Here is a 23929-nt window from a genome sequence, read left to right as displayed (position 1 = left end):
TTTGTGACGTACCGTTCCCAAAAGAGAGCAAGAGAGGAAAAAGAAAGAGAGAAAAAGTCAAAACATCTCCAAAATGAAGGAGAATATAGCAAAAACTCAAGAGAGCCAAAAGAGTGCAGCAAGATTATCATGAGAGAAGCCCTCAAGATATCAAACTGCCAAATCTATCAAGAATCCTCTTTAATTTGTGAAATTCTATTATCAATACTCTTTCATCATTAGCTTTCACAATATCAAATTCTCTTTTCTGCTTATATCAAGGAAATTGATAGCTTCCTTGAAGAAGGGCAATTACAAATAATTTGGGTTTCCAATCTCGATTCTACGAAGTGAACCTGGTTTGGAGGTAATACTTTTGGTAGAAGAGAAAGATTATCTTTGCAACCATGTGCAACATTTTCAAAATTTTTTTTTGAATCAACAGCAAAATTTCGACATTTTGACAATATTTTCCAACTATCCTGACGTGAAGTGAGAGCTTGATGTTCGTTTTCGATGCATCCTGACACTAATTTTAAATCCCTCTTAAGGACTTGATTCCTTCCCTTCTTTGAGAGCGTGAACTCTCAGAGTCGCACACTTCCCTGTGTCCCCATTGTCCCACCATAGACAGTCCCATTTCGGTTCGAGGTCGAACCACCAATCATTTCTCGCAAAAGGCAATTTCAAAAGCTGATTTTAGTCTCAGCAATAAGACGCCCAAAATCAACCCCTTTTCAAGCTTTAGGGACCCATTTTCCTTCCTTTTGCAAAACCCCAATCGGATTTATTGTGCAAAATCCGAAGGTTCCATCATGGTCTCTTCTTTTGAGGATTCCGTTCATTTTCTGCCCGATCAGGTTAAGGGTATAAACCTGAGCCTCATTCAAAGAGGTATTTCATTTTCCGCCCGCTCAGGATAAGGGTATAAACCTGAGCCTCATTCAAAGAGGTATTACATTTTCTGCCCGATCAGGTTAAGGGTAAAAGCCTGAGCTTCGTTCCATACGGAGCATTTTCTGTCCCATCCAGGTTAAGGGCAAAAACCTGAACTTCGCTCTCACTGAGCGAATCTATTTTCTCTTTATTCTCCATTTCATATCTACCATCTTCTTCGGGCTAGCTTCTTCATACCCAGTCAGATCCTTCTAACTGGGGCATTTTTATATAGCCCAAATTTGGTGTGTTTTCTTTGCCACTAAGCTCGACCATAAGCCGGCTTAGTAGCAAAGAGGGGCATCTGTAAACACCCCAAATTTTCACTCACCTTCTTGACATCGCCCTCAATCGGCACATTTCAGTTCTCCGGAAGCAATGAAGGGCAAAATGGTCATTTTCTGAGATTAAACCTTGCAGAAAGTCCAAAATTTCATTTTTAAGCCTCAAAATTTCCATATTTAGGTTCAGAGACATCTTCAAATTGCAAAATTTCAAAATCCTTTTTCCGGACAAAAAGCTAGAATTTCCAAGTCTGAGCTTAGAGTGGCATTTCATAGAACATGTTTTTGCACAGCATTGCGTCATTTCACTGCACAACATGTCATTTTGAGATCCAGAACTCCTGAGTTTCAAAATTGTCCATCCATATTTGATTTAAATTTTTTTTTTTTCAAATTGATTTTTAAAACCTTGGGTATTCAAAATTACCAAATTTTCCCATTTTACCCCAGGACTTGGAATTACAAAAATTTTCTCAAGAAAAACAATCTGGATATTTAGATATTGATTTTAAAGATTTAATCTCAAAACTTTTTGCAAAAAAGGATTTTAAATCTCTTTACAAATTTTGTTTTTACATTTATCCATATTTTTGCCCTGAAAACCCAATTTTTCCAAATTCTCGAAAAACAAATAATGTTTTATCTCGTATCTTCAAATAAATGGAGCAGGACCCGCCTTTGAACTAGCATCATACTCAGACTCCCAGGTAAGTTGTTTATTCTCAAGCGGGACCCACCTGGAGTTCATACCAATTTGCAAAATTGTCTTTTTCATTTCTTATTTATTTTTATTTTTTTAGTTAGTGGGCCCACACACATGTGGCACCCCAATTGAAAATAAAAGACTTTCAAAAACAAAACAAAACTTTATTTTCAAAAGGATTTTAAAAGTGGGTTGAGGTGGCATTTCCATAAAAGCCTCTCATTTTTTTTTATTTCTTTTTATTTGTTTAAATAAATTTTTTATTTTTTTTTATTTTTTTTAGAAGGAGGCAGCCTTAAATGGCACAGCCGAATTTCCTTAAAATCATCAATTTGATTTTGCCTAAAACTTAGGGAAATAAAACCAAAATTTGAAAAAAAGGGAATGCGCCCCTCTTGAAACGGCTATTTCAAAAAAATTTCAAAAAAAATTTAACGGAACCTCATTAAGGGGGAAGGGGCTGCGCTTTTTTTTTTCAGGGAGAAAGGAAAGTTTAAAAAGGGGGCAGGGCATTCACGAAGGGGAGGATGGAAATCTCGTTTTGGGGGGGTTTTGCAGGGGGAAGCTCTCCAGCGTGAGGGAGCACCCGATCTTCTTCAGCCCAGCCCACAGGAGTCTTCCACCTCCAGCAGCTGCCGCACATCCTCACTTCAACTCCAACCACAGGAGAGCCACCACCGGGCGCCATCTTCACCTCCATTTTAGCCACAGCCACAGGATCAGCCACAATGCTTTCCACGGTTCCTGCATCCTCACTTCAAACCAGCCACAGCAGGAAAACCCAGCCATTGAAAAAGACCTTTGTTGTTGCACTTTCCCTTCATCCAGCGTGAAGTTTGCATCTTCACCTCCATTTCAGCCACAGCCGCAGGAGAAGCCACCAGCAGCATCCGATCCTTCTTCACTCCACTTTCTTCAGCCCATCTTCAGTTGCACATCCACCTTCAGCCGATTTTCTTCAACCCATCCACTCTAAACCATCATCTCCAGCCAACGTTTTGCCCTTTTCTTCAACCCATCCACCCCAAAACCTCCAACAGCAGCTGTCCACTCTGCTTCAGCCCAGCCAGTAGAGGTCCAGCAAGAAACCCATTTTCCTTCAACCCACCTTCCTTCAACCCAGCCGTAGGTCAGTCCAGCAGAAGACCCAGCCGGCAAGAGAGGCAAGTTTTCTATTCATGACTACTTTGATTCTTGGAATCAGGTTCTACTTGATGGCCTCTTTGGTGGGCTTATGGTGTGTTACCATCTCTCTCATCAAATGTTGCTTGTTGCATAGCCAACCGTGTGTGTGTGGATGTCACATGTCACGAAACTCCATTTCCTAACTGTGACCTACAGTCGATGGGATTCTGCAGAACCATGGAAAAGTTATGTCTGCATTGGTATTGGGCATATATGTTGGCTGAGACAATACAGGATTCTGCCTTGTCGTAGAAGCACAATTTTATTGCATTTCTGTGGATCCGATATCAGAATATCATTACAGGATTAGGAAAAATATTGATATGTAATAGGATGCCTCTCTGATCATTGAGACAATCGTTACTGGAAATTCAGGCCTATCCTATGAGTTTTGGCCTATCCCAATTCTGTGTTATTGTTAGAAAGCCTAGAATTGCAGTGCTTGTTTCAGGGTAATGTACAATATTCCATTTTCCCTATCCTACGTTTTCTTTCCTTTATTTCACTAGCATTATATTGGATGTGGAATGAATTATCCTTAAGGAATTCTTGGGGATCAAAGCCAGCTAAGTCAATTAGATCGTAGGGTGGTCTTTGCTTATTCTGTGCACATAATTAGCATACATTGCCATAAAAAGATACCATGCTTTCTTCTGTGATGACCTAAGCCATGGAACATTTCTGAGGCACTTGAATGCAAATATGCATGTCTGTGTCTCTGTGCGCGTGTCTGTCTTTTCGTTGTGATGATGGATACTAGTTGTTGATCAAAGGCTGACCACTGGTTCTGCATTAGAATCCCGTTTCACTGATCAGTTTTCTTTCTTAGCAGCATGGCAGTTCGCTGCCAATAGAAATTCTTGAAAGGCTCACCATCTCTGTTGCATAAATACCACTTATCAGTAGTGACATAAAGTTCACATTTTCTTTTGAAAAGGGTTCATACAACTTGATTGCTACAAGTTTTGTGTAGAATAGCAATTGTCATCTATCATGCAAACAAGACTGCATGTTCAATTTGCTGTTTTTTTTTAAAAAAAAAAAAAAAAACACAGTGTATATGGTCTACTATTATATATCTATTGTCTTTGTGACTTTTCCCTATCATTTCCCTTTATAGGCATGTCATCCATGCGTTCCTCATCCCCTGTCATTACTCTCTGTTGTCATTGCTTTAGTTGAGAAACAATGTATAGAGGGAAAGTCATGTTTATAAAATGAACTTGTTATTTCTTTTACAGCAAGACACATATGTGCTTGAACTTTCAGTAGGATAAAATGCCTCTAGTTTGTTAATCATATCAACATAGTTTACAAAGGTTCATTTCACAGCTGGTAATTCATTTAGCCCATAATGCTCCCACAGTGCATTTCCTGCACATATCCATTTTCTGCAGGTGTGCAGTCTTGATAATCGGTCATGTTCACGGATGGATATTTTTATGTCCATTCATGATCTATAAACCATCTTTTGTATGCTTTGTTATTGATATATAGGGAAGCTCTATACCCAGTTTTATCGAAAATTACCTTGTAATTTGGAAATTACAGCCTTGTGAAATCCCCTACAGAAACTGTATATACCTGTATTTTCTGATTTTACCCATTATATAAAATTTCCCTTAAATGTGCATATTTTCTTATTATAGGTATATATATATCAATATATATGTATATCTATCTATATGTATACGTATATATGTATATATATATGTATATATATATATACATATATATATATATTTATATATATACATACATATCCTTTCATGTGTATTGGTTATTATATATATTTTTCTTTTATCTTACTTTTGTAAATATATCTTCATTATCATATATCATTCATCATAAATTCAAGTATTTCTACATTTACATGTATATCTTCGTTGTATATAGTATATATACCCATTCCCTTGGTTATCTTATACTAACTCTCATTTTGCAGGAAAATCTAGAAGATGCTGATTCCTTGGCTCCATTTCATTTTTTTTTTTACTTTATGTTATCAATGTAACAATCCAATGTAAACCTTGGAATAAGATTTACTTTTACTGCTTAGATTAGGCCGCATCTCATATAGTTTGATTTCAGTAATATCCTGATTCTATGATGCATATATCTCAATTTTCCAAATTCACCGTGGATGAACACAAATGGCACGTGCACCAACTCTTAGAGAGTTGATGAACTCGGTGGAGTCCATATTTACGGCCCTAGTCGGAATATGGACGAGACCCAGATCCATCATCTCTCTACCAGTCACATTGAGCCTACACTCTTAGGCTATCTTGAAAATGCACCTCATATTTCCAATGTTTTCAAAATATTGTGAATTAACTCAAATAAACCCTGAATATATTCATGGCCACAATCAGAATGTATGAAGGATTTACTTTGGCTTAATCCATATTTTTCCAATAAAATTTCCAGAAATCTTTTCAAAAGTGCATTCATTCATTCACATCATCTGCATCATTTATTTTTCTCATGATTTTCTCAAAAGATTTTCACTTCCTGGAATCGATTTTCTCAAGAAACTATGATGATATTCGGAGTTGGATTTCTCAAATCAAATGTTTTCCTGTGATTTTCCTTAAAAGTTATTTCCTTAAGATTCTTTTCAAAGGAATTTCTCATATTTCTCAAGAATCAAAAATCGATTTTCAGAGATTTCAAGGACAATGTTTTCAGGATTTCAATTTCCCAAGTTCTAAATTTTCTTCTCCAATGAATCGTTCCTATAAATTTTCTATCCTTTTCTTAAGAAAATTCTCAAAGTCTGAGTTTTCCCAACAAGTACTTTCCTTTTCAAATATTCATCTTTTCTCAAGAATTCCTTTAGTTTTCCTGAGATTCTCACTTCTTCAAGATTTTCTAAGTCCTTATAAATTTTCTCAAGATTTTCTCGAGATTCTCACTTCTTCAAGATTTTCTAAGTCTTTATAAACTTTCTCGAGATTTCAAACCTTCTTCGTCTGATTTTTTGTTCGAGAGATTGATTTCCATATTTTCCTTAGAAATGCTTTTCAACTCCAAATGTTTTCTAAGCATACATCATAGTTTTCCAACCCATATTTTACCAAATCTCATAGCACATGCCTGAATTCTCTGTGCATTTATGATAGAACATAATTTAAATGATTTTACTAAGTCAAGCATAATTTTGGTCCTTGGTTCGATTACCTCTGTTAAAGGCGGCAGGAACGGTCGAACCTCGTACCGACAGGTCGAGCCCCATCCCATGGATTTTCCCCCAATTTTCCAAAATCCGATCAAGTTTGAATCGCGAAAGCGTTTCCCTCTTTCTCTTCCGCAAGGAAGGGAAGACTAGGAAAAATTTTGCGACGATAACACCTAAGAACACATATATGCATGATTGAAAATTATAAGAGTTTTTTGACAGCCTTAGAACACATATACGCTTTCTGAGTCACTATGTTTTTTTTTTATAACGTTAGAACACATATATGCTTGATTGAGTCACTATGAAATTTTTTTGACAGCCATAGAACACATATATGAACGATTGAATCACTATGAATTTTTTTTCACAGCATTAGAACACATATATGCATGATTGAATCACTCTGAATTTTTTTTTGAGAGCCTTAGAACACATATATGCGTGATTGAGTCACTATGAATTTTTTTTTACAATGTTTGGACACATATTTGCAAGATTGAATCACTATGATTTTTTTTTGACAACGTTAGGACAAATATATCCGTGATTGAGTCGCTACAATTTTTTTTTGAACGCTTTATAACACATATATGCATGATTGAATTTTGTTTGCAATCTTAGAACACGTATATACATGATTGAATCACTATGAATTTTTTTGAGAGCCTTAGAACACATATATGACTGATTGACATTTTTTTGATAGCCTTAGAAACATATATGCGTGATTAAATCACCATAAATTTTTTTTGACAGCCCTAGAGCACATATACTTATGATTGAATCACTATAAAATTTTTTTGACAGCCTTAGAGCACATACATGCATGATTGAATCAATATAATTTTTTTTTAAAAACTTTAGAACAAAAATATGCATGATTGAGTCACTATAAATTTTTTTGACACCTTTATAACGATTAAATTTTTTTGACCACTGTAAACACCCCAAATTTTTACCCTCATCCAGGGTTTGTCCATTTCATGTGTCATTGCATATCATTGCATGTATTCTGCATATCATTCCATCGCATTGCATAGCATTGCATGTCATTGCATTTCATTAGAGAGATCCAGCACTCCTATTTCAAAACATTCAATCCAGATTTGAATTTTAAAGCTTTTATTTCAAAATCAATTTCAAAACCTGGGTTTTTATTCAATACTCTGTCATTTTCCAACCCCAGGACTTTATATTTCGAAATATTTTCTCAAGGAAACAATCTGGATTCATTTCAAATTCAAATTTTAGTCGATTTCAATTCACAGATGATACCCATTGAGGTGGTGTCGCTTCTGAATTCCTCTATTCATCAAATTTCTCAAAGTTTTGAAAGTTTCAATCCGATCAGGACTCTGTGTCAGAGTCCTAATCCGGTCAGGAGTCTGTTTTGAAATCTGTTTTACTTTCATTTTCAGTCTTTTTCGATTATTGTCAAAATTTAGGTCATTTTACAGAGTCTAGTTAGTTCAAAACTCTATTTTAGAGTTCGATCGAGTTAGGAGTCTAACCCTGACTGTGTTTTCTGACTTATTTCATCATTTCTTGGTAAAATCTTTCAAAAATTTTTACATTTGAATTCTAAAATTTAAAATCCCAGAGTCCTAAGAGTTCAGGACTCTAACTCGGAGTTCCAGTTCGCTTGAGACCCTATTTTCAAAGATCTTGAATTTCAAATATCGATTTTAACCCTTTTTCAAAGACATTTTTAGTGTTTATTTCAAAATTCTTTAAAATTCGATGTGGGCCCACTCAGTTGGCACCATATCCAGAGGACTTCTAACCTAGATAGGACCCTATGCCATTTCAAAAATTATAACTTTGAAGTTTGTCTTTGAAAATCCTTTTGAAAACTCCTTCAATTTCAAGTTTTAAAATCGCTTTTTGAAAAACTCAAGTAGGGCCCACTCGGGGTGGTGCCATATTCGAGTCAGTCAGGGCTAGACTAGGGTTAGTTGATGTCTTGGTTAGTATTAGAAGTTTAGAAGAGTCAAAACCATTTTAAAAAAAAAATCATTTTGAAAGTTAGTTTTTAAAACTAATGTTTTTAAAGGTTTTTAAAGGTGTTTTAAAAAGACAAATGTAGAAAATGCCAAGTGGCATTACATTTGGGGATTTTTTAGGAAAGTCTAGGGGTTAATTAGGCACTACTTTAGATAATTTAGGCTAGGGGTAGTTAGGTCTTTCCACCCAAAAATCGCCCCCCCCTTGTTAGAGTCCAAAAAATTCAAAATTCCCAATTTTGAAACCTAAATTTTTTTTATAAATAGTCTCCATAGGGGGGTCGATTTTTCCAACTTGCTTTCCTTGGGATTCTTGGAGCTTCTCTCTCCTCTCCAGCCCTTCCTCCATTGCAGCCACCTCAAGGTAATTATTTTGTATAATTTTTAGCTTTTATTTCATGTTTTTAATAGTTTTAAATCAATTTTAGCCATTAATACCTCCTATTTCATGGATTCAACCATGGTTTCACCTCAAGAACCATCAAGAATCAGCAAGAACGATCCAAGAAGGTGATCTAACCCTGTTTTGGGTGATTTATAGGAATTTTAATCCATTAGAATTGATTTTAATATGATTCTTTACATTATTAACCAATAAAATATATGATTTACCCTTTTCATGGGTTAAATCTATGTTTTAAAGGTAATATTGAATTCCAGCCATTGATTCCCTGTTTGTATTTTATTTTTATGGTTTATTCATGCTTGTTTTACGTTATATAGCATAAAAATAATTTTTATTTACTGTTTTATGGTTTATTTTATTGATTTACATTAATTAATGCATGGTTTTTCAAGTTTCTTAAATTTCTGTGTGTTTTAGGTTTAGAACAGTAAAGATAATGTTATTTCGGATTGAAGTACTCATTGTTTATTTCTGATTTTTTTATATGTGATGCATGCATGAGTTATTGAGTTACTGTAAAAAAATCAGAGGTTTTGGATCTCGGGAACCCTATCAAAAAAATCAGACATCAAATCGGGTTTTTAAAGCTTTAAAATCGTGGTTAAAATCAAGAAGGTAACTTGTTGTTATGATATTTCTCTCATCTTATATTCGATTTTAGATCTATAAAGTGATATGGATTCACATTGAGTAGATATGTCTGCTGTAAAATTTTCGGATTTTTTAATTACTGTTTAGTATTTTTACCATTTCAGAGAATCTGTTTTTAAATTTAAAACTCATTAGGGTTTACCAAAACCCTAATCAGACTTGGGTTAGTCATAAATCCCAAACCACAGATCCGATTCATGATATGTAAAACGTGAGTATTATTATTTTTCTGTCTACTGTTCACCACTAAAATTTAAGAGATTTTTGTTTAGAATTGCTATTTATGTCTATGTTTTCAATCTGAAGTAGCCATTTTAATCCCTGTTAAAAGTGATATATTTTAGCTCAGATTGCCGAAAGGGTTTCTCCCTAACCGGAGATGATTTTTCCAATCTGTAAATTGGGAAATCTCTATTTTTCTTATTAGTTAGTCTTTGTAAAATTTCATAAATTTCCATGGAGATTTGACCCCTGGTTCAGGTCTTGGACTAAGACTGGTTGGTGAATTAAGTCAAAAATAACATATTTTTAGGGTTTAATGCAATTTTCGGATTAATTCAATGTCAAAAAATTATTTTTATAATTCCAATTCGACATTAGGGTTATAACAAGTGCAGGTACCAATTTTTATGGATTTTGGAATCCATTTGATCTCTGAATTAATAAAATTGCAAAACCGGGTTCCTGAAAGATCCAAAAACACTGCTAAAATCACAGTTTTTGTGATATTATTGGATTTTCGTGCATAAGCATATATTTTTAGGGTTTAATCATGTTCATAATCATATTAGGATGCTTTAGGTTTAATTTTGTGCTCATTTGATTTCATTTAGTGCATAAAACCTAAGTTTTTACCAAAATCTATTTCTAAAAACCCTGATTTCAAGGCCATAGTATTGCTATCAGGGGAAATTTGGTCATTTGACCTAAATTTCGAAATCTCTAACCCTAATTTTCACATATTTAAGCATGTCACATCATATTTAGCTTAGTTTATTCCATTCAAATTTCAAAACTTGCATTTTATCAAAATATCTTTCATTTTGACCCCAATTTCGAAATTTCATATCTTCTCTTCCTTATTTATTCCATTTTATTTCATACTTTATCACTTTTGATTTAAGGGAATCATGGCAAAAAGGCTTATATCTAGCAAAATCCAACAATTTCCTGATATTGTTGGATAAATCTAGAAAAGCCAACATATATTTATTAACAAGTTTTCTAGTTTTGCAGGTACATTGAAGACTTTATTTTTCATGTATTTAAATTTCAATAGTGATGTAACTTGTAATTAAACTTTGGAATAAGAATTTACATTTCCTGCTTAGCTTAGGATGCATTGCATATAGTTTATTTTTTTTTAAATGATGTTAATGTGTGATGGATGATGATTCATGCATATTCAAACTCACTATGGTTTACACGAATGGCACATGCACTAGCTTTTATGAAGTTTATAAACTTGGTGGAATTTGTATTTATGGCCATAGTTAGAATACGAATGATACTTAGATTTATGATCTTCACATTAGCCACATTCAGCCTACACTCTTAGGCTAACTTCAAAAATGCACTGCATTTCTCAAAAAAATACAAAAAGTATTTCTCAATTCCTCAAATCCATATTCATTCATTTCATGCATTTGCCAATTCCAATCTCAATTCAAAGAAGTGTATTTTCTCAAAATTCCCTAAGTCTTATAGCAAAATCGATTTTCCCAAAAGCATTGAATTTCAAAGAATATTTCAAGTGTTTTTCAAGTTCATAAACTCAATTTTCCAAAGTTATGCAGTCAATTTCAAAGTTTGAAGTTAGAATTTTTCTAAGTCTTATTCCAAAGAATATGGATTTGCCAATGATATTTCAAGTATTTCCCAAGTTCCAAATTCAAATTTTCTAAGTTAGAATTTCAATTTCAAAGTTTAAATTCAGAGAAACCCAGTTTCTCAGAAACGATTTTCACCAAATGTCAAGGATTCCTCAAAATCGATTTTTATTTCTTTCAGAAGTACATTTCAAATCCCAATTCACGATTTTCCAAGATTTACATTTTCTAAATATTTCAATCATTCAAAGCAAACATCATGTTTTCAAAATGTGCATTTTCTGAAAATTTATAGCACATGCCTGATTCTTTGTGCATTTAGAAATTAGAATATGATTTAGACAAGTTGAATAGAGTAGAGCATCAGATTGATCCTTGGTTGAATTACCCCTGTTAAAGGTGGCAGGAACGGTTGAACCTCGTACCAACAGGCGAGTCCCATTCTACGGAATTTTCCCGCATTTTAAAACGGAGGCGAGTTATTTTCAAAAACTTTTTCAAAGGTCAGTTTGACTCGCAAAAAGTTAAAAATTTTGCGATGATAACAGGTTTGGCGACCGTGATGGGACCTGTCTTCGCCTGATCAATCTAATGCTCTACTTAGTTCAAATTGTCAAAATCGTGTTCCATGGAATGTCAGCTTTTACTTTATAATATCATGTGAACCTAGGAGCCTAGACTTGAACCCAGCTGACATGAAATGCATATAGACTAGGTATGGTTTGGTAGGACCATATTGAGGAGAATTATTCATGCTCACATAGACTTAGGTCTAATACAACACTCCTCAATTTAGGAATTGTATGAAAACAATGTTTGCTTCTTCAAATATTTCAAAATTCTATCTCTTTAGGACTTAGAGCCCTCTGTTTTCTTGCATGTGCTCATATTTCAAAAATCACCCCACCTATATTGTCCCGGTCTTCACGTTGATGGGCTCTCTTCCAGAACCATAGTTCGGGACAGAGCCTCACAACTGGGCCACTTATTTGGGTGAAAACCCCCTGCCACGTACCAAGGGCCATAGTCCAACGTATATCGGCAGGTGCTCAAGGATGTTGGAAAACTTGAACCTAGAACCAGAGAAATTGATTTTATGCCATGTACATCGAGCCTTGGCTTGAGTATATAGGCATAACTGGATTGCATACAGTTGATTTGAGCCTTAAAGTTAGGATTAAGGTCCTACAGCTATTTCAAAATTTGTACATCTAGAGTCAGCTTTTAGGGAATGCTGTTTGTGCATACTTGTTTATGCAGAATTTGATTAAATGTGTTATTTCCTTTTTATTTTCCATATTTTTCCCAATTTTCTAAAATACTGGACGATTTTCTCAAAATTCCTCAATCTATGTCCATGTACTGTCCATGTTTTAAACCTTGGACGATTTTCCAAATACTTCATTTTCCATTTATTTCTTCATATTTTATCAAACCCTGGACGATTTTTCAAATTTCCCTTAATTTCCTTCAAAACTCCAGGTGATTTCCCATCTTTCCTGTCTTCTGGATCTCGAATTTCCTACTTTATTTTTATCCTGCCTGCATTTTCCTCAAATTTCCTGTATTTTCCCGTCTTATTCCAATTTTCTATGTCTTCCAGTCTGATGGCATCCAGTCAGCTTGATTCAGTCTTTCCTGAGGGTCACATCTCCTACGAGGTGCGACAAAGTCTTCCCGAACATCGAGTTCTCAACACCGGATCCTTCTTTCCTCGGTGGTACTATTTATGGTTCAAGAATTTCTCTCGTATGTTTCTGGACCACTTGGACGATTGTGGGTTAGAACTGGCGTCCACAGTGGGAAAGCAGACAGTCAACGGCAATTTGATCCATGCACTAACAGAATGGTGGAATCCAAGCACTTCTACCTTCTGGTTCCCATGGGGCGAGATGACAGTACTGATGGATGAATTTTCAGAGATTATGGGATTGCCCGAGCCAGCCGGTCAGTCTGGAGATCCATTGAAGAAACAGTTTCTGATTAATGTTAAGGGTCTGGACCCTAAGGATGCCTTAGCTCGCATGACAGGACGTAAGTCGTGGCCCTTGATCGAGGAGGATGGAGCTATGAGAGGAAGTTCACTCCATTAGATCAATCACTCGAGACTGTGCTCGAGTACCTGTTGACCAAGGAGATGGTCAAATTGCCCAGGCTGGTCGATCCTTCCGCTTCTATGGGAAAATTCAAAGACCAATTCTGCAAATTTCATCGAACAGTGGGGCACAACACTGAAAATTGCTTTGTTCTGAAGAACATTGTTCAGGACCTTATTGATAAAAATCTTCTGGTAGAAGGTGCGGAAGATGAAAATATAGATATTTTAAAAGAGCCATTTCCTCGTCATTCTACAGTAGTCATCACCGAACAGTCGTTTCAACCACAGGAGCATATCAGGCCGTGCTCTGAAAATGATATGCAAGCTCAGCATCGGGTCCTGGTATTGCAACAGGCTCAGTCCAAGGCCCAGAAGATGGACTTTATTTCAGATATCGACAAAATGAAAGTATCTGACAAGCCTGCTGGGGTATCTCCCGAGGTAGCCAAAAGTATGCCATGGCTCCCTAAGCATCTCATTAAGTCCACCCCAAAGAAAAGTGGGACATCCACCCTAAAGCCTATTATAGCATTATCCAATGTCTCAATTTTGGACTTAACCCAAGCTTCCGCTAAACATCAGCAAGTATTAAATAATCTGTTGCAGAAAATCAAGGTGAAACCAAGCATAACTCCGGAAGACATGGCCACATAGTCAATCAGGCCATGACTAATGCTCCAGTTACTTTCTACGAGGAGGATCTCCCTAAACCTCATGTATTTCACAACAATGCCTTGTATGTTGTGGTTCGAACCAGAGGGATGACAGTAACTCATGTGCTGATCGATGGAGGCAACAGCCTCAATATATGTCCGGAAATGACCGCCAAAGCTTTGGGCATAAAAGAAGAAGAATACATTCCAAATCCAATCACCATTTATGGGTTCGACAATCATGGCCAAACAGCGAAAGGAAAAATCTTCTTGGAGATCTTCATTGACTACTCGGTCCATTCAATTCTCTTTCACGTGGTCAATGTGCCGCCCACTTATAATCTGCTTCTCGGGAGACCATGGATCCACAACACAAACGCAGTACCGTCTACTCTGCATCAGTGCATCAAGTGGTCAAAAGGTAGTACGATCACGACAGTCTTAGGCGAAGATCCGGAGCAGAGGCTGGCACAACCCATGGTTCCCAGGCCCTCTTTCACTACTGATATCCCTAGCTTTAGGGGTATTCAAGAGGTCAGCTTCGAAGAGAATTCGGGAATAATACAGATGACAGAGCAACCCGAGCATACGGTGGCTACAACCCGATGGGGAGGTCCACAGTTCTTCAAGATTGGGGGACGAATTGATTACATCACACTTAAGGGTCATCCTCTATTCTCGCAATTTATGAAGGCTAAAAAGGGATTTGATTTACTAGTAAAGCACAGCTACCAGCCTTTTCAAGGCCTAGGAAAAAATGAAGATGGTCGTCTTGAACCAGTGATTCCTCAGCACTACCCTAAAAGGACCGGATTGGGCTTTAATGGCCGAAGATCTCAGAAAGGCACTATTTTCATTAAGGGAACGCATTAGAAGAATTTATTTGTCTTTCCTTTTCTATTCTTTTGTCGGGATGATATCCCATTTCATTTTCATCATTGTCATTTTGATTAATTCTATCTTTCAATAAAGTTGCCAGTTTCCTTTGTCTATCTTGGTGCCATTTGTCTCTTTACTCCTCAATATTAAATCTTCACAAAATTGAAATCATTTTGCTCTTTTATCTTTCCAATTATTTTCAATAAAAACAATTTATTTCATGATGAGCAATTTCCCTAAATCAATTTATCCTCCAATTTTCAGAATGTCTTCCCGATCTATCAAGAAGCTCGTCTTTAATCCAAAAGCCTGTTCGAAATTAGCAATAATTCATCAGGTCAGAATAAGAACAGAATGTAGTCAGACTGCAAAGCAGTCAGAAGAATCCGCAGAGTTCGATTCAGCTCTTCAAGAACTGCCAGAATTTGCATCGGTTCAGAAGCAAGATGAGCCATCAACCTTAGTTCAAGATCCGACTGAGGATATCAATATCGGATCAGAAGACGATCCTAGAATCCTCAAGATTGGCAGTGGTTTGAGTCCAGGAGAGAAAGAAAGGCTCACTAATTTCCTCAAGCAGCATGAAGAAGTATCCGCATGGACTTATGAGGATATGCCATGTTTAGATCCGAAATTGGTGGAGCATCGCCTCGTTCTAAACCCTGAGGATAAACCAGTCAAGCAGAAGTTGAGAAAAATGGATCCTCGAATCGAGCAATAGGTCAAGGAAGGGCTTGAGGATCTGCTTAAAGCAGGATTCATTCGAGCAATTGATTACCCGGATTGGTTGGCGAATATCGTAGCAGTTCCTAAAAAGAATGGTAAAGTTCGAATCTGTATCGACTTCCGTGATCTCAATAAAGCCACTCCGAAGGATGACTATCCGCTCCCAAACATTGATCTCCTAGTCGATAGCACAGCCGGGCATGCTATGTTTTCCTTTATGGGCGGATACTCCGGATATAATCAAATCAAGTTGGCCGCTCGTGACCAATCCAAAACATCCTTTACCACGCCATGGGGCACTTTCTGTTACACGGTTATGCCTTTTGGGCTTAAGAATGCTGGAGCCACTTATCAGCGCGCTATGGCCGTTATTTTCCATGATCAGATGCACAAGACTATGGATGCATATGTCGATGATATTCTGGTAAAATCCAAATAAGAGGAAGATCACATCGAAGCTCTTAATCAAGTCTTCAAGCGACTCATTCTTTACAAGCTAAGACTCAATCCACAAAAATGTGTCTTTGGAGTCGAATCAGGCAAGTTGCTAGGCTTCTTGATCAGCAAGAAGGGGATAGAAATGAATCCTGCTAAGGCCAAGGCTATCATTGGCATGCCGCCCCCGACTAATCTCAAAGAATTACGTAGCCTTCAAGGACGCATGCAATCAATTCGGCGATTCATTTCTAATTTGGCCATGAGATGTGAGCCTTTCAATCATTTGCTCAGAAAAGGAGTGAGGTTCGAATGGGGACCAGAGTGTCAGCAGTCGTTCGAACGCATCAAGAAATATATTCTCAATCCTCCTGTTTTAAAGCCGCCAGAATTAGGGAAACCCCTATTGATATACATTTCAGTTAATCAAGTTGCTTGCGGCGGATTCTTGGCGCAATACGAAGAAGGCAGCTTGATAGAACATGCCATTTACTATGTGAGAAAGACCTTTATTGATTACGAGAAGAAATACTCTCAGATAGAGAAGACATGCCTAGCTCTGGTATGGATGTGTCAGAAATTGCGACATTATCTATTGGCGTCTGAAGTCAAGATTCTATCTAAATTAAATCCTCTTAAGTACGTTCTTGAACAACCATTTCTCAGCGGACGAATCGCCAAATGGCAAGTCCTATTAATGCAATACGACCTGGAATATGTCTCTCAGCAATCTATCAAAGGCCAAGCAATTGCAGACCAATTAGATGATTTTCCTCTAGCAGAGGATGTTAAAGCTGAGGATGATTTCCCCGATGAGCGGATCTGCAATATTCAACAATCCCCAATTTGGAATTTATTCTTTGACGGTTCCAAGAATATGGCAGGCATAGGAATCGGAATTCTGCTAATCACACCAGAGAAAGAGATGATTCCCTTTTCTCTTAAACTGGATTTTCAGTGCACTCATAATATGGCCGAGTATGAAGCTTTGATACAAGGTCTGAAAATTCTACAGGACTTCAATGTCAAAAGTGTGCATGCTTATGGCGATTCTTTGTTAATCGTCAATCAAGTTCTGGCCGAATGTCAAGTGAAAGATCAGAAATTACTTCCTTACCAGAAGATTGTCTCAGCTCTTGCCAACAAATTCGAAGAATTCCAACTTTTTCATATCAAGAGAGATTTCAATCAAGTTGCAGACAGTTTAGCTAATCTGGGATCCATCATGTCTTTCAGGAGTGGAGAATCTTGTCGCTCATTTGAAATTGGCAGACTTGATCAACCCGCTTTCGTCACAGTAGAGCAGATAAACCAGGCTGAGCAGAAGAAGAAGCCTTGGTATCATGATATCAAGAATTTCATTAAAACTGGCGAATTTCCTCCAGAATTATCAAAGAGAGAGCAGCGAGCAATTCAACGCATGTCTGCTCGATATTTTATTCTTGCTGACGTCCTTTATCGTCGTGGATTCAGTTCTGAGTATTCCAGATGTTTGGACGAAGAATAAGCCAAAGAAGTTGTGCAAGAAGCACATGAAGGCATTTACGGTGGTCATGTTGGCTATCAGACTCTCGTCAAACAAATCATCCGAGCAGGATATTATTGGAGAACTATGCAACAAGATTGCTATCGTTTTGTAAAGAAGTGCGTTCAATGTCAGATGCATGCGCCTTCCATTCATGCGCCAGCGACATACTTGCAATCTGTCGTCTCGCCATGGCCATTTTCCATGTGGGCTTTCGATGTTGTAGGCCCCATCACTCCTTCAGCCTCCAATGGTCATAAATATTTTCTTGCCGCAACAGAATATTTTACTAAATGGGTAGAAGCAATCACTCTACGTACAGTAGAAGGTCGACACGTGGTTTCTTTCATCCATAAGAATATCCTTTGCCGTTTCGGTATACCGCATGATATTGTGTCAGATAATGGTAGTTATTTCAAGAATGAGAGAATAAGGACATTCTGCTCAAAGTCCAAAATTCATCATCATTTTTCCGCTCCTTATTATCCTCAAGGGAATGGTCAGGCAGAGACCACCAACAAGATTCTGATTCGAATCCTAGAGCGAACTTTAGAAACGGGCCGTGACTGGCATGAAAAGATTCATGATGCATTATGGGCATACAGAACCACCATTCGAACTCCAACGAATGCTACTCCGTTAGAACTTGTCTACGAAACTGAAGTAGTACTGCCTCTACATGTTCAGAAACCTGCTCTGAAATTTACATCACTTCTAGAATTACCTCTTAATCAGTATCAGCAACAACGACTGGTACAACTTGATTTGCTCGATGAAAGAAGGCTCAGAGTAGCAGAGCATGCTCGATCCTATCGCCAGAGGATAGCCCGACAATATGCAAAATCTGTCATTGAGAGAAGATTTTGGGTCAATGATCTAGTGCTCAGATCAACAGCTTATCTCAGGCATCGCCTGTTACGACAATGAAGCCATACATGATACTTCAAGTACAAGGTTTTGATGATGAGCAAGTGGAATCAACTGCATTTCAGCTAAGGCTATAAAGAAATTGAAGAATTCAGTGAAGAATCCTTTGAAGACTATTATGCAAATGTTTAATTCATTAAAAGTCTTAGATTCTTGTAAGAGCCTTACTTAGAGTGCATATTTAGGTTGCATTTCTTCTTAAAAGTCTTTAGAAAAACTTTTCTAAAAGAAACTCTTTTGAAACTCTTTCTAGAAAACTCTTTTCTTAAATTTTCATGTTTATTAGTCGACCAATAGACTTATCAGTTGACTAATCCTTTCGCGCCATATTTTCTAAAAAGTCATTCTTGTCAAATTAGTCGACCGAAGGTTTTATCAGTCGACTGGACAGAATGTCTGTTTTCTGGAAAATTAGCAGCAGTCGACTGATGGTTTTTCAGTCGACTGAACAGAACATGTGTTTTCTTAAAAAATTTAGCAGCAGTCGACTAATGCTTTTTATCAGTCGACCGAACAAAATGTTTGTTTTTCAGAAGTTTTTAGCAGCAGTCGACTAAAAGGTTTTTCAGTCTACTGATGATATTATCAGTCGACTAACTTTTCTCAAGTCGACTAAGTTTCAAAAGTTCAGATTTTCAAACGGCTCGATTAACAGATCAGTCGACCGACGATAACTGTCAGTCTACTAATAACTAACTATTAGTCGACTAACTGATGTTTCAGTCGACTAATTTTGTCATTTTCCTGAAACTTCAAAAAGGCGTGTCTTCTCATTTTTCAAACGTTTTGATCGTTCGAAATGGACCGTTTTAACACCCTTTCATACTCTCAACGTATGGAATCTTTTAACTATAAATATGAGTGAATTTTATACTCAAAAAGAACAATTCAATCGATTTGAATCTTGCTTTTCACTCTTATTCAGTCAAGTATTGATTTTCTCACTCACGTGATATTTTCACTTCAGTTTTTCACTCAAATCACTTTGAGAGATAGTGAATTCGTGAGTAGAGTGTTTCAACAACCTCAAAAGCCAATTGCATCTCATTTGCATTCAAAAGGAAGGCTCATAGGTTGTATTGTAAGTTGTTATTTCTTTTGTGTAAAAAGAAGGACTCCTTGGTGTAAAGGAGTTGTTTGCTTTCAGTGGGATTGTTACTGAAAGTGAGACCGGTTATGGTCTGTGTGATCTTGTAGTTTACAAGGTTGATAGTGGAAAATCTCAAGCGGGTTTTGCTTGGGGACTGGATGTAGGTCGGGTTTGACCGAACCAGGATAAAATCTTGTGTTCTTTGTGTGTTTGCTTTGAGATTTGCAAAATCATTTAATATTCTGCAGAAAAGTTTTAAAAGCACTATTCACCACCCCTCTAGTGCTCGTTGCCTCGATCCTAGTGCACTTTCATTTGGTATTAGAGCAAGGTTTGCTATTACTTTGATTTGACCATCATCTAGCATGGCAATTACAACATCTCAGCACAAAGAAGGAAGCTCCTCTGTTCGTCCTCCTCTCTTCGCTGGAACAAACTATGGATACTGGAAAGTAAGAATGACAATATTCCTGCAATCCATGGATCTCGATATCTGGAGAGTTGTTTCAGAAAAGTACCAAACTCCATCAACTGATTTCAGCCGATGGACCGATGAAGAAAAGAAGGCTGCTTCACTGAATGCCAAAGCCATCAATGCATTATATTGTGGCGTTGATAAGGTAGAGTTCAATCACATCTCTCAATGCTCTACAGCTAGTGAAATCTGGCATACTCTTCTCGTAACACACGAAGGTACGTCAAAGGTAAATGAATCTAAAATTGCTTCTTTAGTTCATAAATTTGAATTGTTCAAAATGAAGCAAAATGAATCTATATCGGACATGGTAACTAGAATGACCGATATAACTAACACTTTGAAATCCCTTGGAAAAGAATATTCACAAGTGGATTTAGTCAGAAAGATTCTAAGGTGTTTAACTCCTGAATGGGAGAGAAAAACCACTGCTATTGAAGAAGCAAATGATCTCAATACTCTCACTCTTGAAGACTTAGTTGGTAACCTAATGGCATATGAGGTCCAACTTCAAGACAGACAAGAAGAAGAGCCTAAAAAGAAATCTCTTGCTTTTAAGGCTACTTCTGACTCAGAAGATTCTAAAGAAGATGAAGATGAAGATGAAGATGAAGATATTGCCCTCATCACAAGGCAATTCAGAAGATTCATCAAAAAGGGAAGATTTCAAAGAAAGGCAAAGAAAGTAGATTCTTCCATTCACAATGAAGTAAAGTGCTTTAACTGCAAAAAGGCAGGACATATCAAGAAAGATTGTCCTCTTCTCAAATTCAAGCCCAAGGACCAATTCAAGAATAAAAAGGCATTTCAAGCCTGTTGGGATGATAGTGATTCCTCCTCCGATGAAGAATCAAATGAAGAAGTCGCCAACATGTGTTTTGTAGAACAAGAGAATTCGGTAAGTCAATTTGACTATGATGAGTTATTTGAAGCATTTAATGATTTATATGCTAAATTTAAGAGTCTTAGTTCTAAAAATAAAGAGTTAAAAACTGAAAATTTAACTGTTGACTCTCAAAATAAAGTGTTACTTCAAAAAATAGAAGATCTCAAGAAGGAAAATTCTTGCCAAGCACTTGAGATAAAAGAAATTGGAGTTAGAACCAATCTCTTACAAAAGGAAATATCTAGTCTTAAAGAAAAGTCAAATGATCTTCTTTCTATAGTGACCAAATTCACAAATGGTCAAGAGAATCTAGAAAAACTTCTTGGTTCTCAAAGATGGTCGGTTAATAAAACCGGATTGGGATATAGCTTCTATGATACTCAAAATAGACCAAACTATGTGGTGAAAAATCAAAGACATTATTCTCAACCTTTTGTTCATAAAACTAAATTTTCTAGTTCTAATAGAAATGCATCTAGAAATGATTATTCTAGAAATGATTATAGAAAGAATATTTATTATCAAAGGAAACCAAAATCCAAATGGATATGGGTTCCTAAGACTAACTCTCATGCACCCAAAAATAGAAAGGGGTCAAATGCTCTGTTTTCTGATTTTGTTGTAGGTACACAACATAAGGAGCAAATGGATATTGGACAGCGGCTGTTCCAAACATATGACTGGAAGGCCGGAGTTATTTTTCACCCTCCAAAATAAGGATGGAGGAACCGTCACCTTTGGTGACAATAACAAGGGAAAAGTGATAGGTATTGGTAATATTGGTAATCCAAAATTTCCCTTGATAGAAAATATTCTTTTAGTAGATGGTTTAATGCATAATTTAATATCTATTAGTCAATTATGTGATAAAGGTTTTCATGTTTCTTTTGAAAATGATTTATGCTTAATTTCTGATTTTCAATCTAAAAAGATCATTTTTAAAGGTAAAAGAAGAAACAATGTGTATGAACTATATCTAGATGAATTACCCTCTTTTAATGAAAAATGTCTTATTGTTTCAAATGAAATTCAATGGTTATAGCACAAGAGACTTGGACATGTTAATTTTAAAATTATTTCAAAATTATCCAAGAATGATCTTGAAAGAGGCCTACCTAGAATACCATATAAAAAGGATCACTTATGTGATGCTTGTCAAAGGGGTAAACAAATCAAGAGTTCTTTTAAAGCAAAAGATATAGTTTCAACAAAACGTCCTCTTGAACTTTTACATTTAGATCTTTTTGGACCGTCTAGAATTCAAAGTTTGAATGGTAGCAAGTATGCTTTTGTTATAGTAGATGATTATTCTCGGTTTACATGGATGATTTTTCTAAAAAGCAAAAATGATGCTTTTTCAGAATTTTCTAAACTTTGTAGAAGAATTACAAATGAAAAATCTACATCTATTATTAAAATTCGTAGTGATCATGGTGGTGAATTTGAAAATGAATCTTTTCTAAAGTTTTGTGATTTACATGGTATATCTCACAACTTTGCTTTTCCTAGAGCGGCTCCACAAAATGGAGTTGTTGAAAGAAAGAATAGAACTTTGCAAGAATGTGCTAGAACCATGCTTCAAGATAAAAATTTACCAAAATATTTTTGGGCTGAAGCAATTAATACAGCATGTTATGTCTTAAATCGTGTTCTTATTTGACCAATTTTACATAAAACATGTTTTGAATTGTATTATGATCGTATACCAAAGATCTCATATTTCAAAATTTTTGGTAGTAAATGTTTCTTGTTAAATACCAAAGATAATCTTGATAAGTTTGATTCAAAATCAGATGAATCAATATTTCTTGGATATTCTTCTAGAAGTAAAGCATATCGTATTTTCAAAAAAAGAACATCTTGTATTGAAGAATCTCTACATGTTGCATTTGATGAGAATTGTGAGCAGGTTATTCCTCTTAGCGAAGAAGAAGAAGCAATACTTCAAGAAGAACCCTTGATAGAGAGTACTTCTCAAGAAAATATTCCTCTTCAACCGGTTTGGAAAGAAGTTCCTAATCATCCACATGAACAAGTTATTGGTGAAATAAAGAGTGGTGTCCAAACTAGAAGGCAGTTTGAAAAATATATTGCAAATGTTGCTTTCATATCTAAATTAGAACCAAAGAATATCAATGAGGCATGTGATGATGAATTTTGGCTTTTAGCCATGTCTGAAGAACTTAACCAATTTACTAGGAATGATGTTTGGGATCTAGTTGATAGACCAAAGGATCATCCAGTAATTGGAACAAGATGGGTCTTCCGAAATAAGCTGGATGAAAATGGTGAAGTCATTCGTAACAAAGCAAGGCTAGTGGCACAAGGCTATAATCAAGAAGAAGGCATAGATTTTGATGAAACCTATGCACCAGTGGCTCAATTAGAGTCAATTCGTATGATGCTTGCTTTTGCTAGTTACATAAACTTCAAGTTATATCAAATTGATGTTAAGAGTGCATTCTTAAATGGACACATCAATGAAGAAGTTTATGTAGAGCAACCCCCAGGCTTTGAAAATGAGAAATATCCAGAAAAGGTCTATAAATTGAAAAGAGCTTTGTATGGACTCAAACAAGCACCAAGAGCGTGGTATGAAAGACTACGAAATTTTCTAGAACAATCTGGTTTTTCCATTGGCCGGGTAGACTCCACTTTATTTATTAAAAATCTTAATTCAGATATTCTTATTGTGCAAATTTATGTTGATGACATAATATTTGGTTCTACTAATGATTCTCTTTGTAAAGAATTTGCTAAAGCTATGCAGGAAGAGTTTGAAATGAGCTTGATGAGCGAATTAAACTACTTTCTTGGACTTCAAATAAAGCAAACTGAAGAAGGAATCTTCATCAATCAGGGTAAGTATACAAAAGAACTTCTCAAGAGATTTGGGATGGACTCATCGAAATCAAGAAGGAATCCTATGAGTACAACTACTTCTCTTAATAAAGATGAAAATGGTAAAAGTGTAGATACTAAGCTCTATAGAGGTATGATCGGATCTCTATTATACTTAACTGCTAGTCGACCTGATATTATGTTTAGTGTTTGTATGTGTGAAAGATTTCAAGT

This window comes from Nuphar pumila, chromosome 7, assembly GCF_984573655.1.
Source record: "Nuphar pumila chromosome 7, dmNupPumi1.hap1.1, whole genome shotgun sequence".
In the NCBI taxonomy this organism is placed as follows: Eukaryota; Viridiplantae; Streptophyta; class Magnoliopsida; order Nymphaeales; family Nymphaeaceae; genus Nuphar; species Nuphar pumila.
This window is presented reverse-complemented; position numbering follows the sequence as displayed.